Here is a 24,176-nt window from a genome sequence, read left to right on the forward strand (position 1 = left end):
GAAATGAATCCTGTATTCATATATATATGCTATTATATATCCACTTGAGAATTGTATGAACAATGTATCTAAGTTCCCTATTTCATGAGTTGCCTTTTTGTGGTTTGGTCTATGTTTCTCGACAACTCTAATGCGATAATGTTTTAAACTTGGCCAACTAATGTTTAACCAAATCCATTTGTGGCAAGTTTGGTCTCGATAAACTCCAATCTTCATTCCCCATTTGTTAATTGACATTACATTTTGCTAAACTTGTGACACATTAGTATTATAAGAATTGTGAAGATTCTGCTCTTAAACACCCTAATTTCGTCAGTTTCAAATGTCTCTCTCTTAGACAAAGAGCAATAAAAACCAAAGTCCCGCCTGTGAAATTCCAACCCTCTAATTGGCCAAGTCAACAGGAAGAGGCCGGATTTCTCCAAGGTGATAAATGACGCTTCCCCCCTCCGCTCGCTCTCTGTTACATCGACTGTCTTCGTGTCATAATGTAAAAGTCTCGCCTCTGGGCGAGCTCTTCGCCTTTCTTTTATTTGTTTCTAGTTTAGTTTTGTTTTTCAGTCTTAGATAAGTCTCCGTGTTTAATTCCAATCGACGAGTGAAAAGAACACCGCGTGACATATCTCTTCAGCAAATCCATCTACAAGGGACCTTTAAACGAGCGCGCGCTCGTTTTGAAGGAGAACACGCGCACGTGACCACGTGGCGAGAGACGCACACACGCTTCTTCACCAGCCATGCGAAGATGTGACGTTAACTCCGCGTGATTTCCCCGTAGAGATCTTTATTTCTTTTCTTTGTTAGTCAAAGTTTTGTTTTCCGTAGTCGACTCTGTTCACTTCCACAAAGTGAAACAAACTTAGCCGAACTATTTTCCTTTGGTAATGTTACTCCAAAGACTTGGAAACTCCGTTCAACACGCGCTTGGCGTGAACAGCACCCAGTGACGCTTCCTAAAGGACTCCGCTCACGCACGCGCAGGAATGCCGCGACACAGAGAGACCCAGAAACATAAGTATATCTCTGTATAGAGCTTCTAAGAAGCGTTAAGATGATGTTTTCGTGTTGTCACAGGCAGGGGACTGTCAGGGGAATGTTGCCAATGCTCTCTCTCTCTCTCTCTCTCTCTCTCTCTCTTCCCCTCTCACACGTGTTTCCATTGTCCACACTCTATGCATTTCTCGTTCATCGATGCCTTATCGTGTATTGTTGTTTATTATGTTTGTAAATACATATATCCCATGTAACCGTAGTAAATACATAAGTAGTTCTGCCTTATTAAATTCATTATATTCATCTGATTGATGTACTGCCTTTTTGCTCATTTAAGTCCCTTAAGTGCAACAAGCTTACAAATTAAAGATACTTTAAAGAGTATGTGTTTATAGGGCAGGAAACCCAATTTTGTGGCCACAGAATTGCTTTTCCTGAAATCCTATAAAGTAAGATGATATTGTGGATTCCCACAGATATTAGTCTGACAATTGAGCTAATTAATTTAGCCTGTTTTGTAAGACGTTGTCCGTGTAGTTAATTGCAATCAACTTGTGGTTAAGTGCAAGGATACACAGACATGCATGCAGGCAAAATGACATATCATCCCTTATCGGGAGTTTTATTAACATGTAAGACTGATCTAATCCAAACATGTATGAATAATTATTAATTACCAATTATTAATTATGATATGCAAATTCCCCACGGATTAGATCCGCCCCAGAGTCTTTACAATGCACACTCTGTTCCAAAACCTAGTGAGCTGCCTTGCTGTTTACAGTCTACTTAGGCAGCATTGTAAGCGTTATGGACCCTCGTAAGTGGATGATTTGAAACGCTCTACATACGCAGATGCTGTGCATCATACAATTAGTGCATCTCACACAAAAAGAGCAAAGGAGACTCGATTTACAATTGATTACAATAGAAGTTTGAGTTGGAATTTTACTAAGCTTTGCAAAACTCTAACCAGTGTTATTTTAATATAATTTTTTTTTTTAATTGTCAATATTTTTTAATTAGATTTTATTTTTACATTCTATAAGATGGGAATTATCTGAGAGCTCGTACTTTACCACCTGACCTCTGCAGATTCATTTCGTGTTGATAGTGGTGACATAGAAACAGGGGATGCTCATATTAACCGTTTAACCGTTAACCGAAAGTAAAAAATTTAATACTAGCAGTTAAACAGTTTAAAAGTTAAACGTTTTTTTTATTTTTAAGTTTTTTTTTTTTTTAGTTTGCTGCATGGATAAATAAATACTATAAAAAAATACTATATAGCCCAGGGGTTCTCAAAGTCTACATTCAAAGGTCCAAATCTGAATTTTCAACAGTGTCAAAGGTCCGGAACTATTGTTAATTACAAAACATATTCTTATAAACATGCATTTTATGAAAAAAAAATTCCACTTTCCAGTTTTTTTCCACTCTTCAAAACTCCAACTGTCTCGTTACAAATCAAACAGAATGGGTTCGTGCTGGATTGGGGCAAAATGAACACTATTTTCTTCGTCAACTTTTCTTTTCTTTTCTTCTGGACAATGACATCCTCCACACCCATTCAAACGCTTACTGCGGTGAAGTGTCGTGTCGCGTCGCGCCCGATTACGTCAAAATTCATACGCTCACTGGATGTCATGGCAACTTAATCACGGAGGAAAACGTCTCGGTTACGTATGTAACCCTCGTTCCCTGAATAGGGAACGGGGACGTTACGTCGGATGACGACGAATGGGGTTTCGCTTAGAACACCTATCGACTTCGAGTATTATAAAACGAGCCAATGGCAACGAAATGCCATGGGTCTGCGGAATTTGATTTGCATAGCGTAACTCCGCCCCACCTTGTGGGTATAAAAGGAGGAAGCCGGTAACATGCAGATATGTTTCTTCGCTGAGGAGCCAAGACTGACCTCAGGCGATCCCCGCGGTACAGCGGAAAGTGGCAGGCAGACGTAACTTCTCCGTTCCCTACTCAGGGAATTCCGTAGAAAACTTAGGGAATACACATATGACCTGGAGGGATGCATATGGAGAACACTGGGGTGTCCAGCCGCAGGTGGAATATTTCAACCCCAGGGGTGGCAAGGTGGCTTGCCAAGGGAAAGACGGTGGAAATGGCTTACAGTGGAAATACACATGTGGGGGTCGCTCAGAGGAGGGACCATGCACACGGGAGGCACCTAGCCGACGCACAGGCAATAGACACTGGCGCCGACGTCAGGAGTGCTGGAGGAACTCAGGGCTTTCGGAGAAGCTCATCTGAGAAAGAAATCGCATGTATCCAGTCCGTGGAGTGGAATGGCGAGCAAGCGAAGACACCTGAGCGGGTCCAGTACTAGCTGGCTGAGGCGAGTACATGAGAGGACACTGGCTCCACTCGGAGATTGTAGAAGCTGGCGAATGTGTTAGCTGTCGCCCAGCCTGCAGCTCTGCAGATGTGTGTTAGCGAGGCGCCATGCGCTAGAGCCCAAGAGGATGCCACACTCCGGGTGGAGTGGGCAGTCACACCAAGGGGTCACGGTCAACCTTGCTGCTGGTATGCCAAAGCAATGGCGTCCACTATCCAGTGAGACAACCTTTGCTTGGAGAGAGCCTTTCCCTTCAGCTTCCCACCATAACAGACAAAGAGCTGGTCTGAGGTCCTGAAACACTGCGTTCTGTCTACATAGGCGCGGAGAGCGCATACTGGACAGAGCAGTGCCAAGGCTGGGTCTGCCTCCAGGGGCAGCGCTTGCAGGTTCACCACCTGGTCCCGGAAGGGAGTGGTAGGAACCTTGGGCACATATCCAGGCCGGGGTCTCAGGATCACGTGAGAGTAAGCCGGCCCGAATTCCAGGCATCGGTGCAGGGCGAGGCGTACTGCCAGCAACTCGAGGCAATAGAAATGCAATACTGCTCAACACCACATGCGAGAATCACTGAGCTTCAGGAGCAACCTTGCTCAACAACTAAGTGTGAAGAAATTCACTGAACTTCAGGGAGCATTTCTGCTCAACACCTGGTGTGATAAATCTCACTGAATTTTTCAGGAGCATTTCTGCTAAACATGAGAGTGTGACAGCATGTCCATTGCGCATGGCGCCCCAGCCCGTGGAGGCATCTGTTGAGACAACAACCTGCCGGGAAGCTCGTTCCAGGGGCACTCGGACCCGTAGAAAACTGAGGTTCGACCACAGGGTGAGTACTGACGGCAGGTCGGAGTAACTGGTACTCGGAGGGTGCCGTGTTGCCATGCCCACCTCGGGACTCGGTCGCGAAGCCAAAGCTGAAGCTGTCTCATATGAAGCAATCTGAGCGGCGTACCGCGGCTGAAGATGCCATATGCCCCAGGAGCCTTTGAAAAAACTTCAGTGGAACCGCACTCTTGCGCTTGATAGTCTCAGGCAAGTCAGCAATGGCTGAGTGTAGATGGCGACCAATCCATACCGAGAAAAGAGCTCCTCTGCAAGGGGCAAAGTTTACTCCTTTCCCAGTTGACCCGAAGGCCCAGACGAGCTAGGTGCCGGAGCACTGGGTTCCTGTATTCGCAAACCTGGTCTCAGGAGTGAGCTTAAGACAGCCATTCACCGAGATAGTTCAGGATGTGAACCCTGTGTTCCCATGAAGGAACAAGGGCTGCCTCAACAACCTTGTGAAGGCGCGAGGAGACAGGGCTAGCCCGAATGGGAGAACAGCGTACTGATATGCGCGCGCCCTGACAGCAAACCGTAGGTATGGTCTGAGTCGAAGGAAAACAGAGACATAAAAGTAGGCGTCCTTCAGGTCGATCGCTGCAAACCAATCCTGTGGCCGCACACATCCAGAAATGCGTTTGGCCAGTAGCATCTTGAACGGCAGCCTGTGAAGGGAGCGGTTCAGATGCGTAGGTCCAGGATTGGCCGTTACCCACCAGACTTCTCTGGGACAATGAGGTAGGGGCTGTAAACCCGGACCTCATTTCGGCTGGAGGGACAGTCTCAATCGCACGCTTCGCCAGTAGGGTAGGCATAGCAATCGACCAAAGTGGAGCAATCGACCAAAGACTCCCCTGAAGCGGGGAGGAGATCGTGCAATCTCTGAGCAGCCCATCTCAAAAGTGCAGCTTAACTCCACGTTTAACGGGGGACGGGGCTGGAGAGGGCTGTGGCAGCCCCCCTACGGTCTTCCAGACCCAGGCGCGGGTGAACGGGCGGGGTTGGAACCGTGGGAGGGCGCCTTCGGCGGTGGGCAGACTGAGGGATCTGAGCGGACGGCGGGGCCGTCGGGCAGAACAACCTCAATCTGCTCACGGGCGGTTGAGAACTGTTGGGCAGAAGCACTCAACCGCACTGCCGAAGAGGCCGACCTGGGAGATGGGGGTGTCGAGCAGACGGGTCCGCCCGACATCGTGCACATCAGAGCGGTCAGCCACAGAATGGTGAACATCACCTGACTCCGAGAGCGTACGGCCACTTTCGTCGCTCGCAGAGCAAGGTCAGTGGCGGCGCGCAGCTCACTGAAGAGCCTCGGGTCAGTCCCGCCCTCCTGCATGTCCATGAGCATCTGGGTCAGGTAGACCAGCAGAACGGTCATGGGATGCAGTGAGGCGGCTGCCTGTCCTGTGGCACTATAGGATTTCGCCACAGATTAGTGTAGACGAAAAGAACTACAGGCTTTGGACGGGTGCTTAGGATTGCGCCGGGAAGCACTCTGAGGACACAGTAGCATGTCAACAGAGCGTTCAACCGGGGGGACCCCAGTGTACCCATGGGCAGTGGCCCCTGAGTGGAGGAAAGGCGGATGAGACCAACGAGCGGACCCGTGATCTCATCATGCACGTCCGGGAATAAAGATATTGGGGTTTGCCGTGGACGCAAGGGTAGACTCGTGGAATCATCAGTTCGCTAGCGGGCACCGTCATTAAAGAGGGGGGCTGGGGTCGCGGACACAGAGTCGGCGCCTTGTTCCAGCCAACACCCTCAGGTCACCCTGGCCACCAGCCGAAGATCGGGGGGTGGATGAGGGGACTCTCACTCTTGCAAGTTCACCGAGTCTCGACCTATATAAGACGCGATGATCACGTTCCCAGCAAGAACATGAGTCACCCACGAGCGCTGTGCAAGCATGATCAAAGCCCAAACACACTAGACAGTGCTCGTTCCCATCAGAGTCCGATACCAGTCTGCTGCAACCAGAAATGCACGGGCGAGCCGCCTTTAAAAAGACGTGCCGCGTGCGAGCTCTTTTATGAGAGGAGAAAAAAAAAAACTCTGCGATGTTGAAGCACACAGGGAGACACACACACACTGGCAGATCATTGCACAGATCAGCAGGCACTGTGAGCTCGCTGCAGATCGCCGTCACACCAACACCAGAGAGAGAAGCTCGTCTCGTAGAGCGAAGTCAGAGATGACTGTGGAGTGAAGGAATACTCTTGGCTCCGAAGCGAAAACATATCTGCATGTTGCCGGCTTCCTCCTTTTATACCCACGAGGTGGGGCGGAGTTACGCTATGCAAATTCCGCAGACCCATGGCATTTCTTTGCCATTGGCTCGTTTTGTAATACTCAAAGTCGATAGGTGTTCTAAGCGAAACCCCATTCGTCGTCATCCGACGTAACTCGGAGTGACAACGAAAGGGAACTTTAAATATCTCGCCTTCGCTTTAATTTCGGACCATCTAAAAAAAAACATAAAAAAAATAAACAAATGATTTTAACATGCGTTTATCAAAGAAGGAAATCCACACTTTTAATACCTTACACACAATTAGTGCTCTTGAAATACGAAATGGAGGCGGGTCCGGATTGAATTCCCTCCAGGTCCGGATCTGGACTGGAGTCCGGACTTTGAGAAGTACTGATCTAGCCTATATTTGTAAACTCACGGGGTGCGTCAACACGTGCAGCCACACGTGCCTACAGACATTTCGCTGAGCAAGCAAAATTAAGCGAGTGAAAAGAAGTACTGTGTGGGACCATTTCGACAGAAAGAGCGACGAAATTACTTGCAAAATATGCTACGTGGTATTAAAATACAGCAGTAGTACAAGTACAATGCAATATCACTGGCGAAGCAAACATACACAAGCAAATGAAAGGCGCTTCCCAAAGCTGGCAACAAAGAAACGTAATTCTCGGTTTGAGGACATGAAGAGCTCCGAATACAACGTCACGCGTTGTCATTTTGACACTACGGTAATTACGACATGGCGTGAACACAGCAAAAGCATAATGAATTAATTATAATTCGCAATGCCTTACGGGATTTCCTTCTCTATGAAGGATACATGTGAATTTATCTAAAGCAATGTATTTTATAAGGCAGCGAAGCCTTTGGAAAAGCCTTTGTGTCACCAATGAAGCCTGTGTTGGCAGCTCGTGTTCTGGAACAGAGCCATTGTTTTAAATACCTTTTTAGTGTTACTGAATCTCTCTCGAGCACAACCGCCAAATGTAACAATCATGAGCATTGATGGGAAAATAAATAAAGAAACAAAACTGCTTTATGTAATGCTAATTGATTCAACAGGTGAGCTCATTTGTGTGATTGACAGCAGATCACCATGGCAACAGAACAGTGGGATGACAGCCAGAGAGACTCACAGAATCCCACACAGTACTTAGAGCTTGTCAGTCACACACACAAGTATCGACACATCTGCCAAACACACGGCAATCCAAATTCACTAAACGATAGTAAAACGATTCTCTGCAGCATTCGCTTTCTCAAATGACTCACTGATTTCAGGCACAACAATAGTGTGATTATTGCCAAAAAGAGTAAGGAAATACTCAGACGAAGATGTTTAAATGATGTGGGGAAACCTTCAATTCCATTTATATGATATTTGTTGGTAGATTTGTTCTTTTGTACCCCATACCACAACACAAAATGTTACATTCGAATGCAAAAGGCCTGTTTGTTGCTGCGATTTGTATTTTACAGCTTTGAATGCCAAATGTTATTCTAGTTCTAGTTCTATGACCTTCCTCATTTTGGCCAAACACTCCAAAAAAATGCCACCATTGGCAGGAATATACAGCAGATTGCCTTTTAATCATAATAGCATTTTCAATCTCCCTTGCATTGATTTTCAGTCAGCTGGTGAGGAGAAATATTCACTCGGAAATTACAAGTACATTTTACAATTAACTACAAAGAAATGGCAAGTAACAAATTGAGTTAAATGTGAAGTTTTAGAGTAGAAAGACTGAAAAAGTATTTTCTTGTAAAGTGTACTCCAATATTCTTTGTTTTATTAACATAAAAAAGTATTTTTTACAGCGTATATCTGCGACTAAAGCTGTTTTATCAATAATTAGTAATTTTGCATAATTACAAGTCTATTGTGATATTGCCCAATTCCACATAAGAAAAAAAAATGTGATAATTGTGATATAAAGACACAATTATGACATAAATCGGAATTATGAGATGAAAAGTCGAAATTATGACTTAAATAAGTCATGACATACTAAGACCATACTATAACCATAATTATGATAGAATGCTAAAATTATGAGATAATTTCTGAATACATAATTATAAGACAAGTCAATTTACACACCAATTCATAATTATAACATTAAATTATGATTATGAGATTGAAAATCTAAATTATGAGCTAAAAAGTAGAAATTATGTCTACTTTTTATTTTGAATGTTTAATGTCATAGTTATGGCTTTTTGTCAAAATTTCGATTTAGTATCTCATCTCAACTTTTTACTGTCATAATTTCAACCAGTATGTCATAATTATGATTTACGTTTGCAGTGTGTGTGTGTTCATTACTCACTACTCTGCTCCTAATGTGTGTGCACTTACTTGGATGGGTTAAATGCAGAGGTCAAATTCCAAGTATGGTTTACCATACTTGGCCATCACGTGTCACTTTCACTTTCACTTTACCAAAACATATAATTCCCTTATGTGGAAAAATGGTCTTCTGTATATTGGAAATATAATTCACGATATATCAAGCCAATAAAAATGTCTCCATTTCGGTGCTTCCTACTATCAATTACATGCACTCTTCAAATGTGCAAAAAGTGAAAGTTCTGATATTAAAACTAACAGACAAGGTCTAAATTGTAATTTCATTACATTTCACTACATTTAACAAATTAACATTATGGATGACTATGGAAGAACACTTCCAGCATGCTGTAATTTTCTACATTTTAATGTCAGTATTTCTTTTATAGTTATGTGTAGACTTTTGTGTGAACATTTAGTTCTGCTGTATAACACAATATAATCTGTTTTGATGGCTGTTAATTGTATTGTTTTAACTTGGTTTAGACAAACATGTCTAATCAGTTGAGGAGATAAAAAAAATGACAGGAAATAAATAGGCACAATTATACCAAAGTAAAGATGTAATTATGTTGGACTAATAAATCCTCTGTTGCGTGATTGTTGAATTTAAATTCTATTCCTTTTTGTGTCCTTCCATGGGTTATCTACACACTACCAGGAAAATTCTGCAGTGAAGTATTGCAATACAGGCAGTGAGATAAATATCTGTGTAGTATGTTAATAAAAGATCAGCTTCTCCAACCAACATCACATATATTTACCATGTTAAAAAAAACAATGCGAAACACATTTCGGCAGAATAAACAGCAGCAGCACAGGAACTGCCGTACCTGAAATATAATGAGAGCTAATGCACTGAAACACTGTAAACTCCTGAGGACATATTGAAAAACAACATTTCCTCCCGTTTCTACAGGCAGGATTCAAGCTAGGCCCGAACTCATTCAAATTTGACTTGCATTGCCGAAAGCAGTCACCCCCGTCCCATTTGGCATGCATTGCAAATCATCCAGCAGAGCCATGTATATTCATGAAAGGGAAATACAAGTCATATCTTGAACCTCAGGGAGACATTACAAACCAGTGAAATAATTACACAAAACAACCATAAGATACAATGTATATGGTGATTTATGTTTCGGCGGGGGGGGGGGGGGGGGGGGCACATCCGTTGTAGAGGAACAATGTGAAGACACCTATTCATCAAAGTGGTGGCATCCATTTCTTCTAGCCGCTAGGTTTAGCTTTCTGCAGTCTACTCAGTAAAGAGAGCAATTATACTGTCCTCTATACATCACAGAGGAAAACGCTGTGATTTATAGTCCCACACTGATCTGAAAGCAGAGTTCTCAAACACCTAACCAATAAAGACACATGACACTTTACATTTACAAATCTGCATTTCCATATAGAAATCCTCAAAACGGCAAGAGTGCAGTATGACTCATTAAGACAGATCATTAAAACCTGAATCTAACATGGTTAGATGTAAATAATGTCTTTCGGACTTTACATACAGTAGGACACGAGTGTACATTAAAAGCTGAGCACATCGGGATAAAATAACACTTAAAAAAAGTTGTGCTTTTTTCAAAAAAATGTAAGGAACCATAATAAAATAATAATAATAACCTTAATGATGATAAATAACCTGTTTTTCATGTTAAATACAATGTTGGGGAAAGTTACTTCTAAATGTAATGAGTTAATTGATTTAAAAAAAATATTCAATCACACATTTTTCTGTAATTAATCATGACATTAGAGTCTTTAATATATTGTTGTATTGTAATTATTTTACAGTTATTTTAGATATTTGATCTAACAGGTATGAAATACACAGAAATTGAAAAACAGTCTCTTCACTGCATAAATTATGAATTGAATGTAGATTAATCCTTATTAAAGCTTTATCTCTGTCTTTTGTTATTTGATTAACATTAAAAACAGACAGCAACAGGTTTATTAGGCTGCTGTCACTTTAAGATCTGACACACATGATGTGGATCTGACACATATCCAATGTCCTCACAACTCTTCACTGTCATTTCAGACTTTATTTAATTCATTTAAGACTATGTTTAAGACTATACTTGAAAAAGCAGGCATTTTGGCATACTTTTGTGTTTTTTTATCTATGAAAGTGCGAAAGAGAACTCAAGGTGCGCTGTCTGAAATGGCTTTCTGTGCGCTCAAGTCGTGTGTGTGTCTGACACACAGACAGGAGATTCACAGATGTGCGCCAGTATCTGCATCTTATCACACTTGACTGGTTTAATAGCAGTTGAATGAATAATAGCGTGATCATATATAGTGCAGCCAAAGATGTCATGACGAGAAAAAAACGAATGCTGTGTTAATTGCGTTAAATATTTTCAATTTGTAAAAAAATAAAAAAAAATTGCATGCACTAATGTGTTAATTGTGACAGCACTTGTTACAATATTGCGTTGATCCCTAAAAAAGTAATTGAGTTACTTAATTTTGATGAAAAGTAATGTGTTATGTTACTTTTGTGTTACTTTTTTCATCTGGGCTGGGTTTGCTAGTTTGTTTGATTAATAACAACAAAAAACAAACAAAAAAACAAACAAAAGTTCAATTTTTGGCAAATGTAAAAGCTCTTTCACACCAAAAGTGAAATGAATAAGCCTCAGACTGAACCTGACAGCTGCGCCACTGTTCTGGACAGCAGAAGAACAGGACGCGCGAGAAGAAACTTCAGCATCTTACTTCAACAATAAGAACAAAAACATTCAACACAAATGTGATTGTCACAAGCACTCAGTATGGTTTATTCTTAAGCCCTATTCACACTGGAGTAGTATTATCTGGGAACCTCGTGTGATTTAGAAATTCTCCACCCACATCTGAATTTCATGTGGTGCATTCGCACGGGATAAGCGAAGCCTGAGATTTTACTCGAATTTACTGACTTATCTCCCGGATATGATGTGAAGAGGCTATTTGCTTGGAAATGTCTTGTCGTTATCGGTCTAGCTATGATATATCATAAACAGAAAAATGTTCCTTACCGCATGCTGTTATAGCCTACGTGTCATTCATCTAATCAATCTTTTTGTTTTTGCTCTTCTGATGGTTTTCAGCTTTCTCTTTCTGCAAATTGTATAGTTTTATGGTGTATAGCAATATGACCCAGCACCCAAAATACTATCAAAACCCTCCAACGCAGCCTCCATTCTTCGCGAAAGATGGATAAAAAAGCGCACGGGAAACAAAAACCTTGAAAAAATTATACACGAACGCGCGAAATCACAGAGATGCCGATCGATTCGCACGGGACTAATATTATCAGGACCTCGGTTTCCGGCGAAATATGGAAGGTCATTTGCGGGGTAATGTTTACTTTACAAATTACAGACATGGCCGATTCGCACGGGATTAAGATCACAGACAACCTCCGCAATTATTACAAATGACTAGAGGTCACCAGGTAATACTAATCCAGTGCAAATAGGGCTTTAGTTTCTGTTTTCATGGACTTTCAGTCTGTTTTTATCAGTCACATGTGTTTCTCTGTTTTAGTTTCCCGCCAGTCATCAGTTGTCATGGACACTCAACAAATCATCACAACTGTTTGTTATCATCTCATTATCACTGTGTATTTAAGTTGCTCTGTTTCACCCTTCAGTTGTCGGTCGATGTTTGCGTGTTGTGTGTGTTTACTCCCGTTTCACGCACACACTGTTAAAACTTGTCTGTTCCTGTGCTTATTGTATTATTAAAATCACTTTGTATTGGATCCTGTGTACCTGGGTCTTCATCTTGTGACAGTGATGTTTATCTAAAGTAATTTTTTGCTCAGTATGGTTGAATTGGATCATCGAAACTCAGCAGTAAAGACATTGGTTAATAAAATGTGATTAAATACATATACAGTATAGTAAAATACAGTATTTGTTCTACTTAATATTTAATTATTGGAGGTTTGTGTAATATTCTGAGCTAGCATTTAACTGTTTTTGTTAATTTGGAGGAATACTGAATCTGTTTTTGTACAAGTGAGATGAGCATTTCACATTTGGTCTAGAACTATAATAACCATCTTGTTCACAAACAGATGCCTCTGCATTTACTCCCGATTTCTCTCAACATGGGGACAGGAGAGCTGTCATTAATGGGTAAAAAAAAGTAACTTACATTACTTATTTGAAAAAGTAACTTTGATATTTTGTTGTACATAAAGTAATGCATTGATTAACAAGTTACTTGAAAAAAGTAATCTGATTACGTAACTTGTATTGCGTTACCCCCAACAATGGTAAGAAGTCAACTGGACACATGACAAAAACAAACATCCAATCAAACGAAAGTAGTGAAATGGTTTACCCCATTGTTCACAGTAACTCACCCGTCAAAATCATGAGTTTATTAAGACATGCTGTATATGTTGAGGACATAAAACTGCACTGCATAAGAGGAAGGACTCGCCAATGACGTCCATCTAGTGCATGTTTACACAAACCAACAATTAGCGCAGACAGAAAGCATGACGTGAACGGTCCCTCAGGATGCTACGTTTGAAGATGCACAGAAAAACACATATTAAGAAAAGCATACAGTGAGAGATTCTTAAATAATGCATAAAACCAGAACGGAGCGTCAAACACGCAAAAAAAACACATACACGCGTGCTGTGTTTTCCCATCTGGCTCGGATCGTCATCTCCTTTCCATTTGAAAGGCTCAGTTTATCCCGGCTGCCATTTAATGATGCATGAAGGTCTCAGAAAAGGATGTCTTCTCCCCTCTTGAGGGTGTCGCTTTCCCGCCAGATTTCTAATTAAAGCTGGCCTCGATAAGACCTCTCTGTGTGACGCCAGACTTTGTGTTTTCAAACGATAACACATAATTGAATGATTACTGGTAGACAACTCAGACAAACACTTTTTTTCTGGAAATCGCACAGATGCAAACTGAAGGCAAAAGGCTGACATAGATAGCACAGTGTGATGCCCAGGCTTCAGGCAGCCTTAATGTACTTCTCTCAGAAAAGTTGAAAGCACATCAATAAGCTCAGAGCTCTTTCTACTGTCAAAACCGCAATTAAATGTGAAAGCAAGAAAGAGGGAAATAAACTGTTTTCCCAAGTCTACAATATTAGTGGCATGCAAGTAGTTCTTAATCTCTAAGACACGTTTCCCAAAAGCACCGTTATCTAAGAACTGGATCATTCACATGCAACTTTAATGCATCTTTCCATTGGCTTTCAGTTTATTTGAAGACACTAAATAGATGATTTAACTGCATTTTGATTATTGTACACATAAGTTTCATGGCCCCCAGAATATTTTGTTGTATGAATATCTGAATATGCAATGTATCAAAACTGACCCTATGCTTTAAACAAACAAAACAAACAAAAAAAACATTTTATTCTATCTTTATGCACTCTTGACACTTGAGTGTGGGCAAGTTTCATAAAAAAAAAGCAACATTTTGAGCAACAAGCTGAGAAAATCGCGTTTTTGTAAAAGACTACATCCTGATCGGATTCAGAACGATGATTAAAACACAGATGGAGTAGATCGAGTCCATCAACACCCCCGAGGCTTCACAGTCCTAAAGCTTGTCCTTATTCCACATTTCATTAAGTAACATTATTAGGCAGTTTTGATTTATATGCTGTTTAAAGGTCCCATATTGTCAAAACTGAAATTTCCTGGTTTTTTCCATGATAACAGAGATCTAGGGGCTATGCAACTACCATATAAGTTTCAAAACAGTCAATCCACAGACAAATGCACACAGCCTGCATAAAGTAGCTGTGCCTTTTCACGAGCCGTTGTGACCTCCGTAAAAATGTGATGTCAGAATGTGATGCCCTCCTTTTGCCGAACCCCAGACAACATCATGGCTGAGCAACAACAACACGGACACATGTCGAGAAAACACTGTTCAGTCCATGGATGGCAGGAGACTACATCATTGCACAGGCAACAACATTAATATAAAAGACCAGTGGCTAATGTTTATTTTTCTGAAATACCACAGCAATTTAGTTTCGACCTTAACCGTCTGTTCTGCACATTTCACAAGTGACTGCTTCATCAATCAGACACAGTTCAATGCTTTTCAAAGAAGCTTCTCCTCAAAGATGCTGCAGTCCCTACATTGTTAGGTCCGACCTCAAATTCGCAACCCGTAAATAAACTTCTAACACATTTGATCTTACATTATGGAGCCAGCATAATCTGAAATCATAGTTTGTAAACGGATACAAATTGATGCTGACGTGTTGTTTTGTAGTCTATGGTTGCCACAAGCTTTGATAGAATATCTGTTGGAAACAAGACAAAAAAAAAGACAAAATACGTTGTTTTCTTAAGTTGGTGTCTGTTGTTTTTATTGAGTTAAAGACGGTGAGGTTGAGTTCACTCAGTCTCTGTGTCTTTTGTTTTGCTAACTGAAACTAACGTTTAGTGTAATTTACTTGCATGGGTAACGTTATTTCAAAAGTCTGAGTTTGTTTACAGACAGTTTAAATTAGCGTTAACGTTAAATCTGCGTGCATTATTGATGTAATGGTAATTATAATACTCTTACAATAACGCATAAAAAAATATATAAAAAAACATTAATTAGCCTACCATTCTGAAACATCCACGTTTGAGGAGGTGGTTGTTTGTCTCCTGCGTCGCTGATTCGGGGTCTGAGTCCGACTCGAACATATAAGGCCTGATAACATTCCCTCAGCAATGTCCATCATTACAGGTGTTTTATTTACCTTACTTGTGAACATCACCAAACCACAGCAGGTTACAGCATGCATGACCCTAGTTACCTGTGGTTGGCCTGGCTGTGCGTCACTCAGAAAACAACAGGCCAATCAGAAGAGATGCTAATGAATATTAATTAGACGGGCCAAAATCGACCAGTTCATAGCAGTGTTCCTGAGAAAGAAGCAGTAAAAATATATTGAGATGGTTTTTGGTACTTAAATCCGCAAATAAATATATTATTAAAGACATCAACACCTAACATAAAACTCCAGAAAGGTGTACGATATGGGACCTTTTAATGTTGATGATCACGTTATTTTATGTTTGCATATGATTACATATGATATTGCTGGTTTCTGCATATTCTTCGCCTGTGTTTTGATACAGAGATTCAGTACTCTTTCAGAAGATGCGAAATAGCGCCCCCTTCCGTATAACATTAGAAACACGGAAAGACGGAAATGTCCATCAATGGCGGGGAAAGAGTTAATCATTATTGAAGGGTTGTAGATCAGGGTTAATTGAAACATAACAAATAAAAAATAAAACATTTTATTTCAGCTAGCTGCCAACATTTCTCATATTCATTTAGTTTAACTTGAAGTACTTAAATAACTAAATTTAAAACTTAAATGAAAATGAATAAAAGCTATATAGATATATTTAAAACAAAATGACTTACATTGTAATATTTAATTATAAAAAATAAAAATAAAAACTTAATTCTAAATATTAATAAAAACTATAATAGTATAATAAAACAGTTGTATAGATTTCAGGCTTTTGTCCATTGCAACAAATAATCCACATCGTGTGAAATCATGGTTACACACTGACTGATTCATGTGAAGTTGATCATAATATTTTACCGAACTTACATTTAAATTTATTATGCAAACTATATTCAGTAGGAGCTAATGTTTTAACTTTCAGCATGCAGAAAACATTTTCCCATTTGGCAGTATGTTCGAGAGAAACTATTGAAGATATTGGCAAATGTTTTGGCCTTCTTTGGGCCTGACAGCTCCCATAATGATGCACTTCAGTTCTTAACAACCCAATCCCCATGCTGCTTTTGGGACTCAAGTGCTGGCTCCATCACAAAATAATGTAGGCTACTTGATCTTAAGATCTCGAGAGCGTGTTTTGTAATGTTAGGAAACCTGGCCAAAGACTGAAAAAATGAAAGAACTGTGTAGGAGTGAAGCCTGTCACCAGCCCTTCCCACGGTAGTCATTATTGGTAATGGGTGACATTATTTCTCAGACAGAACCCGACCTGTCTGAAGCAGGAGCAGAACGCACTTCATCTCAAAGTCATAAAAGTCACCCTCTCTATGTGCTGTAAAATTTCTGATGACATGAGGCTTTTTTTCTCGTGAAGTGCAGGATCTGTCATGCGTAACAGAGAAAACACACATTTTAAATTGTCAAGTCAATAAATGAGTGACAGAACCAAAAAACTGAAATCAAAATTGACCATTTTCATTCTCTTAATACAATACCATTCAAAAGCTTGTGGTCAGTGAAATGTGTTTGCAAGAAGTCTCTTTTGTTCACCAAAGCTGCATTTATTTTATCAATACAGTAAAAACTGAATTATATATATATTCAATTGTAATATTTTTCCTGTGATGCAAAGCTGAATTTTCAGCATTCTCCAGTCTTCAGTATCACAAGATCCTTTAGAAATCATTCTAATATGCTGATTTTCTGATCAAGACATATTTCTTACTATTATCAATGAATACAGTTGTGAAAGGTTTATTCATTTGAAATATAAATTTAATGTATCCTTACTGAATTAAAGGTGCAATGTGTAATATTTCTTTGGATCTATTGACAGAAATGCAATATAAGATCCATAACTATGTTTTCAGTGGTGTATAAAGACCTTGCATAATGAATCGTTATGTTTTTATTACCTTAGAATGAGACATTTATATCTCTACAACCGCGGGCACCCCCTTCTATGGAGGTATGGAGGACATATAGCCGACAGCGAACACACAGCGCTACAGAGCAGCCACCGGAACTTTTGTTGGTTGCAATTCCTCACCACTAGATGCCGCTAAAAATCACACACCTTTAAATAATTCAGTTTCCTTTAAAAAATAAATAAATAAATAAAAAACCTTACTGACATCAAACTTTTGAAAAGACTGTATACTATATTCTAAATATTGTTTTGGTCCCATAATCATTTATGAAAATGTATCCAATCACCTGACTCATTCTAGTAACGCCAAATAATTCAGTGGCTTTGCAAATATCACAATAATAATTAAGTTTATTAACTTATTAAAATCTTATAATATTACTTACTTGATGGTTTGAGTTGGACTACCAAAATAAATGTCTAAAAATCCAACAGTTAATTTTGTTATATATATATATATATATATATATATGTGACCAGTCACGGAAACTAGGGACACAAGTCGGTTCTGGGGCATTTTGAGTTATTCATAGATTCTGAGAGTGTAATATCCAAGCTTTCCAACGATGTGTAACATGTGGAAATCTGATAATATTTGGAGAAGTTGTGGCCATTTTAAAGTAGGCACTTAAAAAAGCTCAAAGAGGAGAAAACGAGCTAAAGATTGTGCAGTTCTCACCTGTCTCTGCTGCTGGGGGTGACAATAGGGCTCATTTACATCTCATTTAGATAAGCCATACCCCCTGTAAAGCTCCTCCATGTGCTTTACAGCTTTTTTTACACTTCGAATGAGTGCACTTCTGCCGCACTAGACGAAAAACAATTGTGCTGCCCCTCTATTTGCAACGTACCAGCAACACCACACAAAGACCAATAATGCCATATAGCCTGCATATAACGCGAAACCAGCAACAACACATAAAGACCAATATGCCATATACATATAACGCAAAACCAGCAACAACACACAAAGACCAATATGCCATATAGCCTGCATATAACGCAAAACCAGCAACAACACACAAAGGCCAATATGCCATATACATACAGTATAACGCAAAACCAGCAACAACACACAAAGACCAATATGCCATATACATATAACGCAAAACCAACAACAACAAACAAAGACCAATAAGCCATAGGCCTACATATCTATAGCGCAAATAGTACGCAACGCTCGTGTGCCCAAAATGTCAACAATATTAAAGTTTATGTAGGAGGCAAATGCCTGCTGGCATTTTTCTTTAAGCAGTCATTTCTGCAATTTTCCAAATAATCACATTTCACCTCCTCAAATTACTGTTGCAAATCTCTTTACACCACTTTCTTATGTGCGTATACACACACAAATGAAATGTCCGCAAGCACATTATATCATCAGCAGGTTCAGCATCTTAAATAACGACTAAAGAGCAAATGAAGCTTAACTTACATTTCAGAAACACGCACGGCAGGCCTTCATCGCAGCAGCAAAGGTCTTAACTGCATCCTCTATTTCGATTCTCCGTCACATATGAAACAGCCAGCCACCGCTGTCAGCGAGCCGAGCCGCCGTATTGAAGCACTGAGGGCGAGCGCGCTGCGCCCATACCTCCGGTTCAGTTTCCCGAGCCCACGAAGTGCGGCGAAAACATTTTCGGTGTAACTGCCAGACGGTTCATCTCGTCTGCGACAATCTTTGCGGCATCCATCTTCATTGAATTTTGATATCAGAGAGAGCTGGCCAGAGCACAGCATAATAAGTAGCCATGTGGTTGACTTGGAGGGCGGGGGCAAAAGCGCCGGGTTATTCAGTATGGAAATACACACAGACAATGACACGCCACGCCCCTACTGCATGCTGGAATCTCCGAAAACAAGCCGATTTCAACCTCAAAATGTAAGCTTTTAAATATACCAATACTGCTATCTCAAACATGGAGAGGCTTCTTCGTGATTTCAATTAACAGATTCTCCAAAAAATTGAAAATCACCAATTTTGAAAAAAAACTCTTCTTTCTCATTTTGCTCGAAAGTTGTGCTGCCGACTTGTGTCCCTGGTTTCTGTGACGGGTCACATATATATAAAATGTCTAGGCTAAATCAGTTAAAAGTTTTTACAGTGTATACTGTTTCACTCTAAAATGCAACACACTACAGAATCAAAATGCTTTTAACATTAGCATAACCTTTTGCTCAGATTCCACTGCAAGCATAAGTAGTGTTTTGAGGCTTACTGTACTTTTTTATTTCAAGCAATCAAACAGAATTAGCTGAATGTTTGAGCTCATGTGTAAATCAGAGATTGTGTCCGTGCGGCTCAATGTCTGATCTGCTTAAACAGTTATCTTTATTTCAGGAAGATATCCAAGCAGATCAGCAAATGGGTTCCTAACTGTAGTGATCTTCTCCTGTGCATTTACTTCTCTCAGTTTCACAGATCCTGAGTACGAATCATTTTAGATTGTATTTATATTAAAACTAGAGAATGGAGATCACAACCTTGATTTGACTTCCTCTTCCTATCTCTATGTAAAACACATCATGCCTCATCTGAATCAAAACAGCAATTTTTCTAAAGCACGTCGAGAGCAGTCAACACGGGCGGTAGCCTTGAGCACTGGCTCCCAGTCATATCTTATTATATTCAAATTTGCCTTCCAAAATATTTTCTGCTCAAATACATCTGTTCAGCAAAAACTCCCCTGTTATTGATGAACAAACAGAGGACCAAAGCATGAATTAAAAAAATTAAATTCCTAATTCTTCCCCCACTTTTCGACTAATTAACTGCCATTGCATTTTTCACAAATTCATTTTCTTGTCATACTGGATAAGGATTTAAAATGAGTTAATCTTGCCAATCACACATATAAACGGCTGCTCATATCTAATCTCACTCCTTCAGCATTTGTTCCTCCACCACCTCATCATCACCTTTATGTCCATTTCATCACTAGTTAATTTAAAGCTACAATATGTAATTTTCGCTGCTAGGGGTCGCTAACATCTTACATACCTGCCAACCTTGAAAATATTTTTTGCGTAGCTTCAGCAGGGGGTGGGGGGGTTCGGGGGGGGGGGGGGGTGGTGTTTGGGGATAAGGGGGGGTCGGTTCAAATTTGAACATTGCACGTTTTAAACAGGACATGCATTAGCTGATTAAACGTTAGCCAATACAAACATATTTATAGAAAATAGTTGACAATGAATAGACAGGAGTCCAATAATAGCAAAACGAATCACTTATTCTAAAAAGAATATCAAGTATATAAGTTTAGATGAATCCGAAATATGGGGCTGTGTTAACAGTAAAACGTCTGTCTTTTAACGAATTTTAAAAACACGGATGGATAATACAAAATGCTTTCTGACATTTTGACAGAAAAAACCCAAACTAAAACAAAATTTAAACTTAGCCCGTCAATTTACAATTATCTTCTCTCTGTGCGCGCGGTCTGTGTTTGTGAGAGAGAGCTCGCGCAGCACTGATACAACGGTACTTTTTAATCCATAAGTAACTAATACGCTAGCATTCATACAAAATAATTATGTAACATAATTAGGTAGTTATTATTAACACAATAACATAAAACATGCAGACTACGTTTCTCAACACTGAGAATGAATAAATAAACGCCTGTTTCTCCAGACTCGTGCTTATCAGTAATCCACAAATTACAAAACTTTCATAATCACTAAGCCATAGCGATTTTAATTTTATTTAGATTTATTGTTTATTTAGATTTAAAATGCATACTTAAGCATTTTATAATTTGCATGGCTGAATGATGTTTTCCTCTTATCTGAGTGACCATGAATGAAGGAGTATTTTAATCCATGCGATCACTCCCGTATGATCATCGAATCCAGATTAAGTTAACTAAAAACAATATTTCTACTTTCCACATCCACCCCAGCCCGTTTACCTTGAGGAGTCAGAAGTGCTGTGACTACTGTACTGTCCTCGCTGATGAACTCAGTCAGACTGCGGGCCGCGGGAGTAGAAGAGGATCGAGCGGGATTCTTTATTGCTGTCGATTTTCAGTCTCTTTTTAATGATAGGCCTTTCGCATCTGTTAATCATCCCCGCTTGCTATTTGGGGAATGAACCCAGCACTATGATTGGTCGAACTCCACTTCTTTTGCTGTTGCTTGATTTGAGGACTGCGCGTGCACAGAAGCGTCACCAGGTTTTTGCGTAGTTTAGAGTGATAAATCGTACCACCGTACTTTGAGGTCAAAATGCGTACCCGCTACGCAAAATGTGTACAGGTTGGCAGGTCTGCTCTTACAATAACAATTGCGTAGGTTGATGAAGCATAAGCGGAATTATGCAACTTCGTCATGCTGATGGATCTAATAATGTTTATGGATGAGTGAATACATTGATGTTTCTAACAAGACTGTGGTATGGAGCAGGGTGCGATTACTAATGAGAGACAGATTCAGCATCGCACGCGAGTCCCGCGGATATAAAGGAATAAGGACATTTCATTCTACCGAACTGCCCGCAAGTGCTGAATTAATACTCACACAGTCAGTTTATTAGACAAATGAAACTTGTGAGGTAACGCAGCGCTGTTTCACTTGGTCTACATCATCACACTAAACTGCATTTGAGTGTGTTGAAAGTATAACGTTATTCTATGTGCTAGTTTGTCTGTATGAGACTAGCAGTAAGCTAGATCAACATTAGAATAACATACAGATCATATTCTAACATTTCATCATGTTGAGCTATTTAACATTGATTAGTTTTATGTACATTTGCACACCTGTCTAATAAAATACATGCAAGAGCTCTGTCAAGTCGAATCTCTGCATCTCCAAAACGGTACGCTGGTATTGATCCTCGTTTTAGTTCTCCTTTTGTCCCAAAGTCTGCATGCCATGGTCCATAATGTTTGAACGAAACAACAACAGCGTGAACGTGCCGCTAGACTTAACAGTTGTGCACGTCTGTCGCCATGGTTACTATGGCAGTACGAGCGGAAACCAGGGATAACGCGGATATTACGTCATTGACAGGCAACAAGTGAACATGGACGAGCCATTATTTTAATTTTTTGGGATATTGTAAATACACAACTGCAGTAAATATATCACACTGTGCAAGTGATTTTTGGATATTTTATTACAAAAATCTTAAATATTGTAGCTTTAAGATGTGGAGATATTGCCTCTCGTTTATTCTCGTATATCAATACATCGTTTTCCATTGATTCTTGCAGCCTGGAGGAGCATCTCAGAGCCCCGGTGTCCTTCAGAATGCAAACGAGTCCAGCAATGTGCCAAGATAAAAAAAACGGCATCAGCAATCTTTCCTAAAACAGAGGCCAACAACATGTGCTTTATGTGCAACAGTCTGATTGACACCGTAACATTAGCACACGCTCATCATTTACATATTCAAGCTTCAGGGATTGAACTAAATTGGGCTTTGTGAGCACCAGGCGAGAGAGAGTGAAAAAAATCAATCAGACGATTAAATGAGTGCAGCTACATTAAGCTAAATGAAAAGTTTTGATAGATTGCAGCAAAGCGGGGAAGCCAAATAAGCTCATAAAATGTGCATTAATGTTACATTATTCCATACAGTGGGGATTTGTTATGGAGGCAGTGTTCATTTTCTGAGCATCCTAATTAACATTAACATGCTTTTAACACATGCCTTTGTCAGATTATTTCATGAATCTTATTTTTAAAGCAGCAAAAGGATTTTATACACAATCTTTTTTTATTATTTTTGATATACAGTATATACAGTAGTAATCAGTATCTAGTATACATTTCTAAACATCCTGTAAAGATTAGCTGAAAAGCTAAATCACATAAGATATTAAGAGAGAATATATATTAATACAAATAAATTAAGTTTTTTTACATTGCTCGGCTAAAAAAAGTCAGATTTTTAAATGCTTTAGAGTTTATGATTGGATAATTATTGCAGTAATTATTATGTTTCTAGCATGTTATATGTCTGGCAACAGTTCTTCTAACCTTAATTGATGGAGTGTGTAGCTTCATGTGTATCACAACATTTATTTTCAAGTGCACTTTTGGTTAAGATCTTGTATTGACAATGCAAGAGTCCAGCACACTTTTAAGTCTCCTACAGCACATCCCAAAGACTTTCAATGAATTTAAAGGGTTAGTTCACCCATTTAAGACATGAAGTTGTATGCAATCCTTACCAGCACTATAGTGCATACACACTGACCCACTCTGTAGTCACCTCCCTGGTCAGAGTTCTGGCCGCTGGAAGTTTTTCAAGAAAGTACTCTCGGTTACTTTCCGGGGCCTCAAAACTGTGCGTTTTCACGTGTAAAAATTATTTGCGTTTCAATTAATTTACCACACAAAAAACACGCCAGACAATATTTATACCTCAGTTTTAATCGGCACTATTTTCTTTCCATTTCTATCAATCCGCGCTGCTGTCAACGTCAACAGTGCGCACGTTCCGATCAGCTGTTCCATAGTGTTTACACAATCGATTGACAACGACGTAAAAAGTAGAAAATGAACAATGGTGCGAACGTGTAAATTCCCAGGCTGTTACCACAAGAATGTGCCGGGATCACCGTTCAGATTCCATCGTTTTCCTGTTTCGGATATAGCTACGAGACAGCTTTGGCTGGTTGCCATCGGCTACTCTGCGGGAGCTAAAATATCCAGAATAAAGGATTTTCGTGTTTGTAGTGCTCAATTCAGCGAAGACGATTAC

At 40.0% G+C, this 24,176-nt stretch overlaps 1 protein-coding gene across 8 annotated transcripts in view; it reads right to left on the minus strand.

The window, feature by feature from the left end:
* b3galt1b (UDP-Gal:betaGlcNAc beta 1,3-galactosyltransferase, polypeptide 1b) overlaps window positions 1-24,176 on the minus strand; it is a 159,387-nt gene that overhangs the window by 9,719 nt on the left and 125,492 nt on the right. For 2 of the 8 annotated variants that reach the window (XM_077216238.1, XM_077216231.1), the window contains exon 1: window positions 15,395-15,545. The exons of the other annotated variants lie outside the window; for them this stretch is intronic. The gene's annotated coding sequence lies outside the window, so the exon portion shown is untranslated. Of the gene's footprint in view, window positions 1-15,394; window positions 15,546-24,176 lie in introns of those variants that run through there. 8 annotated transcript variants of the gene reach the window in all.

The sequence above is a fragment of the Siphateles boraxobius genome, unplaced genomic scaffold, assembly GCF_051911475.1.
Source record: "Siphateles boraxobius isolate OS27281-9 unplaced genomic scaffold, OSU_SipBor_1 7, whole genome shotgun sequence".
Classification (NCBI taxonomy): domain Eukaryota; kingdom Metazoa; phylum Chordata; class Actinopteri; order Cypriniformes; family Leuciscidae; genus Siphateles; species Siphateles boraxobius.